Raw genomic sequence first — 12,771 nt, 5'->3', positions numbered from 1 at the left:
CAATGGCTACGCTGGCCACGAGAACACCAATGTTCGGGCCACGTTTGAGAACCCAATGTACGACCGCAACATCCAGCCCACAGACATCATGGCCAGCGAGGCGGAGTTCACAGTCAGCACAGTATGTACAGCGGTATAGCCACCCGGCCTGGCTGCCACCACCGCCACCGAGAGCCCCGCCTCCAGCAGCCGGTGAGCAAGGGTGTGGGAGGAAGACAGGTCATGACAGGCACAGACAGGGACCTGTGCATGTCAGGGGCTCCACCCAACGGAGTCGCACACGCCACACAGACACACCCAGTGAGAGGAGAACTGTGCACTGAGCATCATTGTATATCAGGCACTGAACCAGGCCCTTTGTGGATCTAACATTGAATCCCTGCACCCCCTGTGAGGTAGAGGCTACTGGGAGCCCCATTACAGATGAGAAACCTGAGCTGCAGAGAAATTAACTTGAGCAAGATCACACAGCTCAGAAGGGGTGGGTTCAAAATCCCATCCCAGGCTGGCTGGCTGCAGAAACTGTGCTCCCCATCCCTGGACTTGGCAGAACATCGACGTGTATTAATCTGTTTCTCTCCAGAGAAACAGAACCAACTGGATATATACATCCTCTGGGTCGAAGTCAAGCCCTGGAGATCTGTAGAGCAGATACAGATCTGCTCTGTATGTGTATACAGAGATGCACATATATGTGTGTATATAGGTAACTTGTGTATATATAAACATTCATACACTATAAATGCAATACATATACCTACACATCTCTGTAACAATGTATATCCATACCTATCCATCTATATATAGATATGCATCTCCATAGAGTTTTATGTGTATGTTATATAGAGATAGAAATATAAATAAGTACATATATTTAGAGAGAGAGACTCATCTAAGGAACTGGCTGGCAAGGTGGAAATCTACAGGGCAGGCCAGCAGGCTAGAAATTGCAGCAGGAGTTGATGCTGTCATCTTGAGTCCGAAGGCAGTCAGAGAAGGAATTCCTTCCTCCTCAGAGCACCTCAGTCTTTTTCTTAAGGCCTTCAGCCAATTGAATGAGGCCCACACACATGGTGGAGGCTCAAAGTCTACTGATTTCAATGTTAATCATATCTAAAAAGATACCTTCACAGCAATATCCAGATTGGTGTTTGACCCGTCAACTGAGCACCAGAGCCTAGGCAGGTTGACTTACAAAATTCCCCATCACATTGAGCACAACAGAGGGGAGGAGCCCCCCAAGATATGGACAGAGGGGCAGACAGACCTGCATGTCTACATGGTCATGCACACACACACGCACATACGCACACACGCACGCAGGCATGCATCTGACAGGTCCACTGGGAAGGTGCTGATGAATCTAAAAGGCACTGCCTCTTCCTCACTGTGTCCTCCTTCAATGACACCCTCACCTCTGGGACCTGGGACCCTTCAGGAGTTGCCCCAACACGATGTCCAAGCTGCACCCGTCTGAGAACTGTCCTCCCACACATCCTGCTTTCTGGGGATAGGCAGGTGCCCTCTCTCAGGTCCTGGGCTAAAGGGCTCTGGGGAGCAGAGTCACAGAGCCAGCCAGGTAGGGATTCCCAGTGAAGGCGGTGGAAAATCCGCCAAGTGGGCCACCAGCCAAACCCAGGGCTAGTGCCGCGCTCCCTCCCCACGCTCCTGTGCGCGGCAGCTCACGTGGTGGATATTCCCAGCCACACACAAATGGCAGTGCAGTGAGGAAACAGGCTTGTATGAGGGGGCCTGAGAAGGCCACCAACAGGGATGTTAGGGACGGTTCCTGCCGAGGGGGTTACAAGAGCAGCGAAGGTCATTATCACTGCCCGGTCCCTGACGTGCTTTACTCCCTTTCCGCCTCACAACTCCAGGAGGATTTCACAGCCTCAGCCTGAGTCCCAGATGGTGAGCGAGTCAGGGATGCAGCAGATGCAGCTCCTGAATACAATTTATGGAAAGAGCTCTTCCCCATCTTTTTATGTCTCTCCAAAACAAACATTTAAATAAGGGTTCCCCCTTATTCCAGTGGGATTGTTTTAGCCTGCCAAAATTACTCCTCAAGTTTCATCTGTATGCCCAATCTTCACTTTTTCCTACTCAGAACTCTTATCAACAGAAGGCAAAAGAGAAAAGAAAAATCCCCTCTGACAATGTAAATCGGGGCTTGGAGATGATCAGTGACAAATCTGATTCACTGCATGAATTATTGAACAGTGTAGGAAAGAAACAAGAATGCCCCTGACCTCCGCACACACACTCTTGCTCCACACTTGGGCTCTGCTGGGTTCCAGGTGCTGGTGTGCACCATGCTGTCACCTCTGGGTCGGCTGCACGTCTGGGCAGCCCTCAGCATTGGCCCCTTGCCAGCAGGCTCCAAACCCACTGCCCAGCCCAGCGGTCTCCAGCACAGCCCCTCTGACCACTTCTGCCCATAGCTGGAGCACAAAGAAAGCAAGAGCCACCCTGAACAGACACCCACATATTTCAAATGAGTGACTAGATGGTAATTTTTTAAAAATAATGCCAAGGAGAAAAGCAGAAATTAAAATAAACACCCTACTAGGGAAGCAACGAGGCCTGTGCAGCCAGCGAGTAACAAGGCAGAGGAACAGGGCTGTGTGATGATGTTTGCCGACCCTTCCTCAATTAAAAACAAGTATTAAAAATGAGATTTCACAACTGTGTCACTACAAAAATGAATATAATCCAGCCTGGATTCTTTATTACCGATCCATTATTATCCTAGTCATCTTTTTTCATCTGATTTTGAAAGGAACTAAAATTAGAATGTTTTCCTGGGCTCCTAAAAGTATGGTGGCCCCCAAGCAGCGGGCCTCCAGGTCTAATGGCGAAGTTGGCCCTGCAAGGGAAAAAGACACAAAATTCATGTTCTGCTGCATGCATTCCCTACCTACCCCCACCCCCAACCTGGGAAGATTAAAAATCAAAGTGAAGATCGAGGTGATTCATCTCTTTCCCGCTTGTTCCTTCTTTGCTTTGCTGCTTTGCTTTTCCTCCTCTGCTCCCGGCCCCTCCCCTCCCACTGCCTCTTTTTCCTTTGCAAACCCAGGTGTGATCTGTTTGTTCCCAGTTCCCCAGGGGGCAGGAAGTAGGCTCCCCTGAGCACAGTGCCCAGTGCCCATCTTCGTTCGTCTCTCTGCCTGTGTCTGCTACTGCTGGGACTCGGACCCTCGCCCTGCCGCCATCTATGCCCGTCACCCTGGAGAGGACTCCTGCTGTGTCCTGAAAAGGCAGAAAAGGAAGAGGGGTTGCAGATGGAGGAAGAAAGTTTATGGATTTAAAATAGCAAAGCAACTTGTGGATGTGTGTGTGTATGTGTGTGTGTGTGTATGGGCCTGACCACACACACACACACCCCGCTCCTCCATTCACGTCCTCCGGAAGAGACCATAAAGGCTTCAAAAATAGAAGTGCACATGAAGGATGCTTCATGCCCTGTTCCCCGCACGCAGAGAAGAGATGAAGACGGGGAGGTACGGTCAGCTTTCAAACCAATATGCCCCCCGCCCATCCCATGTGTGAGGACACGGTGACTCAGTGACTGTAAGAGTAGGACACATCCCATGGTGTGGTCAGCGTGCAGAAACCAGCTATCTGCTGATGGACGGCCCCAACTGCACAGCGGCAGCAAGGATTACCCCAAGGGCAGGAAAAACTCTTTGGAAATAGATTGAAAATCAGTTTATTTTTTTCAAACACAATTTTATTGAGTTCTAAACCCAGTGGACTAAAAAGTCGTTTGGGTCCTGGGAAGCACTGGGAAAGAAGGGAGAACCGGGGAGTATAGGGCAAGAGTCTGGCTGGGAGCCCAAGGTCAAGTCTGGCTGTCAACTGAGAAAGAAGAGAAGACAAGTCTGTGGCCCAGAGAGGTTGCCAGGTCTGGGGGCAGCAGCAGGGTTCTTGAGAGAACAGGGGAGCAAGCCTGCCCTGGTACCCAAAAAACAATGGCTATCATGTACTGGGTTTATTCTCTGTGCCTGACACTTTACCTATAATATTTCTAGTCTGCACAATAACACCAAAACGTAGGATTTATTATTTCCCTTTGGCAGATGAGAAAACAGAAGCCTGGAAAAATAAAGACATGTGGGCCACAGAGTTAGGAAGTATGGAGTCAGAATGCAAACCCAGATCAGTCCGCCCCAAAGTCCACTACACCAGCTGCCAGAAGCCCCGGTCTAGAAGGGGCAGCTAAGAAGGGAGGAGCCGATGAATCTCTACGGTAGCACTGTGGCCAGGTCTGGAAAGCCAGACAAGACACCTGTGTGTCCTACCTGGGTTCTGCTATCTCCGCGTAGGCAGCCTCGGGGCAAGGACTCAGCTCCCCAGGCCTCCTGCGGTTGGTGCTGGCTCCTTGGCTCCCAGCAGCCACTGACCATAGCCAGCAAAAGGCCTGGCAGGTCCTGAATCAAAACAACGGAGTGGCTGAAAGTCACTCTCTCCAGCTCCTTGCAAGTGGGTTTGATTTATTTTGACAGCTATATTATGCTTGGATCATTCATGAATTCCATCAGCATTGTTGGGAAGTTCAAGAGTTTAGGAATCAAAGTATAGCATTTAGAGCCACTTTCTCTGTCCTCGGGAAGGCCCCCACAAGCTTAAGCCCCTGTACATGTGTGATATGCTGGCCTCAGAGGGTCATATCACATATTGAAATAACAAATAGAAATGTGCAGGAGCAGAGGGACAGCGACACCTGGTTCTTAAGCAAATTCTAGGTTGGAACAATTAGAAGATCTGACTGATGTTAAGAGTAAAGTGAGAGGCGTCCATTTCCAGCAGCCACAATGGAGGCTGACAGAGGCAGGAGCCTACCCCTGGCCGCACCACCTCTGGCACACGGCACCCTGGGCTTGGAGGGAGACGGCCAATCCAGACACACTCACACTCTCATCTCTTTCCTTGGCTGGAAACAAGTGCAGGAAGCTCCCCTCCTGATTTCTTACACTCCCTTCCCCCCGACTCTCCTCTCCTTTGACTGCTCCCTTCCCCCTTCTTATGCCCCTCTCAGACCACCCAGCGGACACCTCTTCCCGCCCCCCAATCCCTCCCCTGCGTCTCCTTGTAAAGTTCCATGAGATGCTCGAGGAGCACCTACTGGTGGGGCACCCAGCACTCTGCTGGGCATCACCCTCCACACCCCTGGCATTTCTCTCCACCTCCAGAGGCTTGGAAAGGAACAGGGCAGGTGAGGCCCTTCACCCACCATCTATGCCATATACCCATCACCATCCCATGAGGAAAAAAAAAAGTAAAACAAAAACAAAAAAAATCTTTTGTACAGAGATATATTTTTATTATACAAAGTTTGTACAGTACCAAAAAAGAAAAAAAAAAAGGTGTAAATTTTTTTTCATTATTGTAGGTAAACGGTAGTGGAAGCCTTTTTTGTAAATGTAATAAAATGTATAAATATGGTTTTCAGAAAACATCAAGTGCTGTAAATATGTAATCTACGCACCTTCTTGGCTTGTCTGCAGTATATACATTTAATTTATCTGTCTCTGTATATGAGGCTTCCCCCTGGGGTCCTGCATTATGGTACTTTCCTGAATTTGAAAGCAATTTTAAATTTTTTGAATTCAAATAAAATATAAATTTTTGCATTGGTTTTCTTACATTTTTATGGCCTCTTTCATGACTAGGGGCAAGTGTTTGTTGGGAAAGGGGATGAAAGACATATTTTAGCCTACAATCCAAGGTAGAAATATGGGAGTCCGTTTCTTAACTGCATTGTGTTACCACTGCTACGTGTTGGAAACTCCGAGCAAAAATGATAGTGCATACCCCACATACAAAAGTTAACTCAAAATGGATCAAAGACCTAAACATAAGACCTAAAATTATAAAATGCTTACAAGAAAACGTAGGTGGAAAGCTTCATGACATTAGATTTGGCAGTGATCTCCTGCATATGACATCAAAAGTATAGGCAACAAAAGAAAAAACAGATAAATTGGACCACATCAAAATTCACAACTTCCGTATATCAAAAGATACAATCAACAGAGTGAAAAGGCAAACTATAGAATGGGAGAAAATATTTGCACATCATATATCTGATAAGGGGTTAATATTGAGAATCTATAAAGAACTCTTATGAAAGATGTGTACAGTCATTTCTCCAAAGAAAATATACAAATGGCCAACAAGCATATGAAAAAATGCTCAACATCACTAATCATTAGGGAAATAATCAAAGCCACAATGAGATGTCACCGCACACCCATTAGAATGGCTACTATTGAAAAATAATAATAAGTGCTGGTGAGGATGTGGAGAAACTGGAACCCTTGTGCCCCATTGGTGGGAATGTAAAATGGTGCAGCCACTATGGAAAACAGTATGGTAATTTCTCAAAACACCAAAAATAGAATTACTATATCATCTAGCAGTTCCACTTCTGAGTATATACCCAAAAGAGTTAAAAGCAGGGTCACAAAAAGATATGTTAATAGCGGCATTTATTCACAAATGCCAAAAAGTAGAAGGAACCCAAATGTCCATCAACATGAATGAACAAAACGTGGTACATATGTACGATGAAATACTATTCAGCCTTAAAAAAAGAAGAAAACTCTGACCCATACTGCAACATGGATAAGGATATTATGCTAAGTGAAGTAAGCCAGTCACACACACACACAAAAAAAGGTAATGTGTGATTCTATTTATACAAGCTATCTCGAGTCATCAAATTCATACAGAAAGTAGAATGGTGGTTGCCAGGGACTAGCGGGAGGAAGGGATGGGGAGTTACTGTTTAATTAGTATAAAGTTTCAGTTTTATAAGATGAAGTTTCTGGAGGCCTGGAAGCCCTACGCGTTCTTCTTGTTTTAGAACAAAGAGCTCAATTGACACTAGGTATGACTTGTCAACCTCTACATGATCTCCTGATGGAAGAGTTTTTTTTTAGTTGAATATGCTACGAAGGCTGTGCAAAATAGTAGTACAGCCACTGGACTCAGAGGTAAAGATGGTGGTGTCTTTGGGGTAGAAAAGGGAGTCTTCCTAAACTTTATGAAGAAGGCTCCAACAAATGACTTTTTAATATTGATTGGCATGTTGGAATGGTGGTAGCAGGTTTGTTGACAGATGCTCCTTCTTTGGTAACAAGAGAAGAAGCTTCCAACTTTAGATCTAACTTTGGCTATAACATTCCACAAAAACATCTTGTAGACACAGTTGCCATGCATATACATTCTGCAGTGCTTTTGGCTATAGTTTTACAGTAGGTTCTTACAGAGTGAATGGCAGGGCACAATTCTGCAAGATATTTCATATGGTTATTGGGATTGTGCCCTTGGCAAAGACAGGCATGCTGCAAAGATAGAAAATACAAAAGCTTCCGGTGAAAGAAATGACCTGCCATGTTATTGTTAAGAAGTTGCAAAAATATTTACATAGTACATGATGAAGTTAAGAATAAATCTTTTAAATTAGAACTCAGCAGGGTTGGTGAATTAACTAAAGGAAGACATGAAATTATTCCAAAAGGTATAAGGGAAGAAGTAGAGAAACATGCCAAGGAATCTTTGAAGGAAGATGAATCAGATGATGACAATATATAACATTTACTCCAGCATCTATTCTATTTTAAGTTTCTTCTGCAGTCCCAGGTAACATTTAGCCCCCTGTGGATTATACACACTCACTAATCAATTTTCATTAAATTTTTGTATTGTGAAAAAGGAGAAAGAAAAGTTCGGGAGATTGCACAATTATGTGAATATAGTTAATGTACTTAATGCCACTTAACAATGGTTAAGATGATCAATTTTGTGTTACATATATTTTACCACAATAAAATTGTTTTTTATTTATAGTGGAGGCCACATCAGCTCAGAGCTAGAACCTGGGGACAAAGAAGCTGCTCCCCTCAGGGTTGGAGTTTGGCCTGGACTGAGGAGCTCAGGATCTGAGGACCACAGTCTAAGGGCAGGTGGGCTTAGGCAGTAGAAACTCCATAGCAGAGAAAGGCCAAATCAAGGAGGGTCATCCAGGCAAGACAGTCATGAGAGGAGTGGTGAGGAAGAAGAAGAAAGAACTGGCAAGAGCTAGGAGCCTATCCTTTCTTAAATGCACTATGCATTTGTTAGCAGTCATCATTTTAGGTGGAAAATTCATCCAAACTACTTTCCGTTTTCTGTTTCCCACTACCCTTCGCTTTTGCACTGTACCTCAGCTCCAACTGCCCCCCTTGTCACCTCAATAACCTGATTTAGACCAACATTCCCAGTCTTTTGCTTTTGGGTTTTTTTGTTTTGTTTTGTTTCGTTTTTTTTTTTTTTTTTTTTTTTTTTTTTTTTTTTTTTTTTTGAGACACAGTCTCACTCTGTCACCCAGTCTAGAATGCAGTGGCGCAATCTCAGCCCACTGCAACCTCCGCCTCCCGGTTCAAGCGATTCTCCTGCCTCAGCCACCAGAGTAGCTGGGATTACAGGCACATGCCACCATGCCTGGCTAATTGTTGTATTTGCAGTAGAGACGGAGTTTCACCATGTTTGCCAGGCTGGTCTTGAACTCCTAATCTCAGGTGATCCACCTGCCTTGGCCTCCCAGAGTGCTGGGATTACAGGTGTGAGCCACCATGCCTGGCCCCCAGTATTAATAAAGGCATTCCATCTGGGACACACTGCCTGGTATTTCTCTCCGGGCCACGGGGAATCAGCAGGGTGGGTGCAGCCCTCCCACTGAAACCTCAGGTAGCTTGGCAGGGATTCAGGGTCAGGAATTGGACTGTTGTCCAACACAAGTTCCTGTTGGATTGGGAATCAAGAGAGCAAGGGGGCAAATATTAAGTCTGAGTTCAGAATACAAGTTCATACCAGCAAATACTTCATAAGAAAACAGCAGACAGGCTGGGCCCAGTGGCTCATGCCTGTAATCCCAGCACTTTAGGAGACTGAGGCTGGTGGATCACTTGAGGCCAGGAGTTCAAGACCATCCTGGCCAACATGGCAAAACCCTGTTCCTACTAAAAATACAGGAGAAAAAAGAAAGGAAGAAAATAGTAGACAATTTAGTAGACAAAATAGTAGACAATTGCTGGACACCACATAGAGTGGGGAAAGACTTACAAACAGAACAAGTGTTCATAAACCGAAGGGCATAGATAGAGGGGCAAGCCCAAACTACGATGCCTTTGAGACAAACTGCACCCCACAATATCTACCTATACCAAGAGAACAGTGTCCCTGAACTAAAATCAAATAAACACTAACACCACTCCATTCCCTCACTCCAGTAGAAGCACCTGTTATTGCTGGTCTAGGAAAATCCTACATATTTATTTTCTCATGGACAAAAATGGTTCATGGACATATCTTCAAAGTTTCCATAAGAATAAAACAGAAAATGAGTAGTAAAGACATTGTAACTTGGGTATATACCTAAGAGTGGAAAAGAGAAAAAAAAAGCAAAGAAAAGAAAACGTTATAACTAATTAAAATACTCCCCTAAAAAATAAATGAAGGAAAGCATCCCAACATTAATTAAATATAATCAAGCAATTGTAAATATTAAAAGTTTAATACAAACCAGAAGCGTGAAAACTCAGGATACAAATAGACATAAAACAGGAAGAAACAAACGACAGCTTACAATAAAAGAACAAGCATATCTCAGAAATGAAGAGCAAACTGCAAAGTGTTTAACGGGAAACACACGGAAAGAAAGTATAATAAAGCGCATATGGGAAGAACACTTAAATATCTAAGAAAACAGAAATTATGTAAAGAAGTAAAAAAAATGAGACTAAAAGTGATAAAAGGGCACTTTGGGAGGCCAAGGCAGGCAGGAGGATCACTTGAGGCCAGGAGTTCAAGACCAGCCTGGCCAACATGGCAAAACCCTGATTCTACCAAAAATACAAAAATTAGCCAGGCATGGTGGCACGTGCCTGTAGTCCCAGTTACTTGGGAGAGTGAGGCAGGAGAATCTCTTGAACTCGAGAGGTGGAGGTTGCAGTGAGCTGAGATCACGTCACTGCACTCCAGCCTGGGCAACAAAGCGAGACCCCATCTCGAAAAAAAGAAAAAGAGAAGAGAGAAGAGAAGAGAAGGAAGGAGAAAGAAAGAAAAGAAAGAAAAGAAAGGAAAGAAAGAAAGAGAGAGAGAAAGAAAGAAAGGAAGAAAGAAAGAGAAAGAAAGAAAGAAAGAAGGAAGGAAGGAAGGAAGGAGGAAAGAAGAAAGAAAAAGAAGGAAGGAAGGAAAGAAAGAAAGAGAGAAAGAAAAGAAAGAGATAAAAGACAGGCAAAGCAAGCCAGTTTATGTACAATAGGAGTCCCTAAAGAAGAAAACCTAAACAAATTAGACAGAATTAATATTTAAAATTATACTCTAGGAAAACTATTTAGAACTAAAAGAAAAACTTAATATATATATTGAAAGGTCCACCAGGTTCCTGGGAAAATTATCCTGCAAGGCTCAGCTCCAAGACAAACCCCAGTAAAACCATAAGATTTTAAAGAAAAATAAAACATTCTCTGAGCCTCCAGATTATATTAGGTTGTTAACAGATTTCTTAATAGCCACACACAAAGCAAAACTGAAGGGAAGAAAATACAAGCCAAGAATTCTATTTGCAGTGATTTTTATGCATCCAGATGATGAGAACACAGTAATGAATATTCAAGAATTCAGGAATATTTTCCTCAGGAGCCCTTCCTGAAGAATCTACTGGGAGGACAAGTTTTAACCAACCAAGTGATAGCTGAGGAATTTCAGCAAAAGGACTGGTGTTAAGAATTGAAAACTGTATATTGAAATCTACAATGAAGATGAAAATAAAGACCGAAGAATAGTATGTAAATGTCCTAGGTTCTGACAAAGTGGAGATAACATGATTTTGTAATGGGAAGAGAAAGAAGAGAGAAAGGGGAAAGTAAAATGAGCCCATTGGTTGCCACACAGATAACAGGTGTGAATCAAAGACCATCTAAAGGTTTCTCAGACTGGGCACTATGGACATTTTGGGCCAGATGATTTTTTCGTTGTACAGCCTGGCTGTCCTGTGCATTACAGGATGTTTAGCAGCATCCCTGGCCTCTCTGCCCAATAGATGCACACCTCTCCCAATTGTGACAACCAAAAATGCTTCCAGACATTGCCCACTGTCTTCTGGGGAACAAAATGGATGCACTCCTCCCACCTCTGTTGAAAGTCATTGAGCAACAGATGCATTGGTTGAGAACCAGTTAATAAAACAGTAAGAACCTAAATAGAAAAAAGAGGACTAACGACATTATATAAATATATTAATATAAAACTAATTACTAGAATAAAAATACAAATTTTGCCAAATACTAATACACATATTTTAAGTACTCAAAAAAAACACACTGTGAAAGAACCAGTGAATATGACAAATGCATGAAGTAAATACAACACAAAAATAATATGACAGACCTGAAAAGAAACGTAGCCACTATATCATTAAATATAATTAGGTCTAATTTTTTTATATACTTTAAGTTCTAGGGTACATGTGCACAACGTGCAGGTTTGTTACCTATGTACACGTGTCATGTTGGTGTGCTGCATCCTTTAACTCGTCATTTACATTAGGTATATCTCTTAATGCTATCCCTCCCCTCTCCCCCCACCCCACAACAGGCCCCAGTGTGTGATGTTCCCCACTTTGTATCCAAGTGTTCTCATTGTTCAATTCCCAACTATGAGTGAGAACATGTGGTGTTTGGTTTTCTGTCCTTGCCATAGTTAGCTCAGAATGATGGTTTGCAGCTTCATCCATGTCCCTACAAAGCACATGAACTCATCCTTTTTTATGGCTGCATAGTATTCCATGGTGTATATGTGCCACATTTTCTTAATCCAGTCTATCATTGATGGACATTTGGGTTGGTTCCAAGTCTTTGCTATTGTGAATAGTGCTGCAATAAACAAATGTGTGCATGCGTCTTTATAGCAGCATGATTTATAATCCTTTGGGTATATACCCAGTAATGGGATGGCTGGGTCAAATGGTAATTCTAGTTCTAGATCCTTGGGGAATCGCCACACTGTCTTCCACAATGGTTGAACTAGTTTACAGCCCCACCAACAGTGTAAAAGTGTTCCTATTTTTCTACATCTTCTCCAGCATCTGTTGTTTCCTGACTTTTTAATGACTGCCATTCTAACTGGTGTGAGATGGTATCTCATTGTGGTTTTGATTTGCATTTCACTGATGGCCAATGATGATGAGCATTTTTAATGTGTCTGTTGGCTGCATAAATGTCTTCTTTTGAGAAGTGTCTATTCATATCCTTCGCTTACTTTTTGATGGGGTTGTTTGATTTTTTCTTGTAAATTTGTTTAAGCTCTTTGTAGATTCTGGATATTAGCCCTTTGTCAGATGGGTAGATTGCAAAACTTTTCTCCCATTCTGTAGGTTGCCTGTCCACTCTGATGGCAGTTTCTTTTGCTGTGCAGAAGTTCTTTAGTTTAAATAGATCCCATTTGTCTATTTTGGCTTTTGTTGCCATTGTTTTTGGTGTTTTAGTCATGAAGTCCTTGCCCATGTCTATGTCCTGAATGGTATTGCCGAGGTTTTCTTCTAGGGTTTTTATGGTTTTAGGTCTAACATTTAAGTCTTTAATCCATCTTGAATTAATTTTTGTATAAGGTGTAAGGAAGGGATCCAGTTTCAGCTTTCTACATATGGCTAGCCAGTTTTCCCAGCACCATTTATTAAATAGGGAATCCTTTCCCCATTTCTTGTTTTTGTCAGGTTTGTCAAAG

The 12,771-nt window shown here is 43.3% G+C and overlaps 1 long non-coding RNA gene and 1 pseudogene across 1 annotated transcript; both read left to right on the top strand.

The window, feature by feature from the left end:
- Window positions 1-6: 6 nt before the first annotated feature.
- On the top strand, window positions 7-5,633 carry LOC108537302 (uncharacterized). The gene is made up of 2 exons (XR_001887750.1): window positions 7-192; window positions 3,098-5,633. It is a non-coding gene; the product is annotated as an uncharacterized LOC108537302 (long non-coding RNA).
- Window positions 5,634-5,736: 103 nt separating this feature from the next.
- Window positions 5,737-7,702, top strand: LOC108537230 (proteasome subunit alpha type-3 pseudogene; annotated as a pseudogene).
- Window positions 7,703-12,771: the final 5,069 nt, after the last annotated feature.

The sequence above is a fragment of the Rhinopithecus bieti genome, unplaced genomic scaffold, assembly GCF_001698545.2.
Source record: "Rhinopithecus bieti isolate Rb0 unplaced genomic scaffold, ASM169854v2 scaffold_13029, whole genome shotgun sequence".
In the NCBI taxonomy this organism is placed as follows: Eukaryota; Metazoa; Chordata; class Mammalia; order Primates; family Cercopithecidae; genus Rhinopithecus; species Rhinopithecus bieti.
Note: the sequence above shows the minus strand (reverse complement) of the source record. Positions and strands in the feature narration are given on the sequence as shown.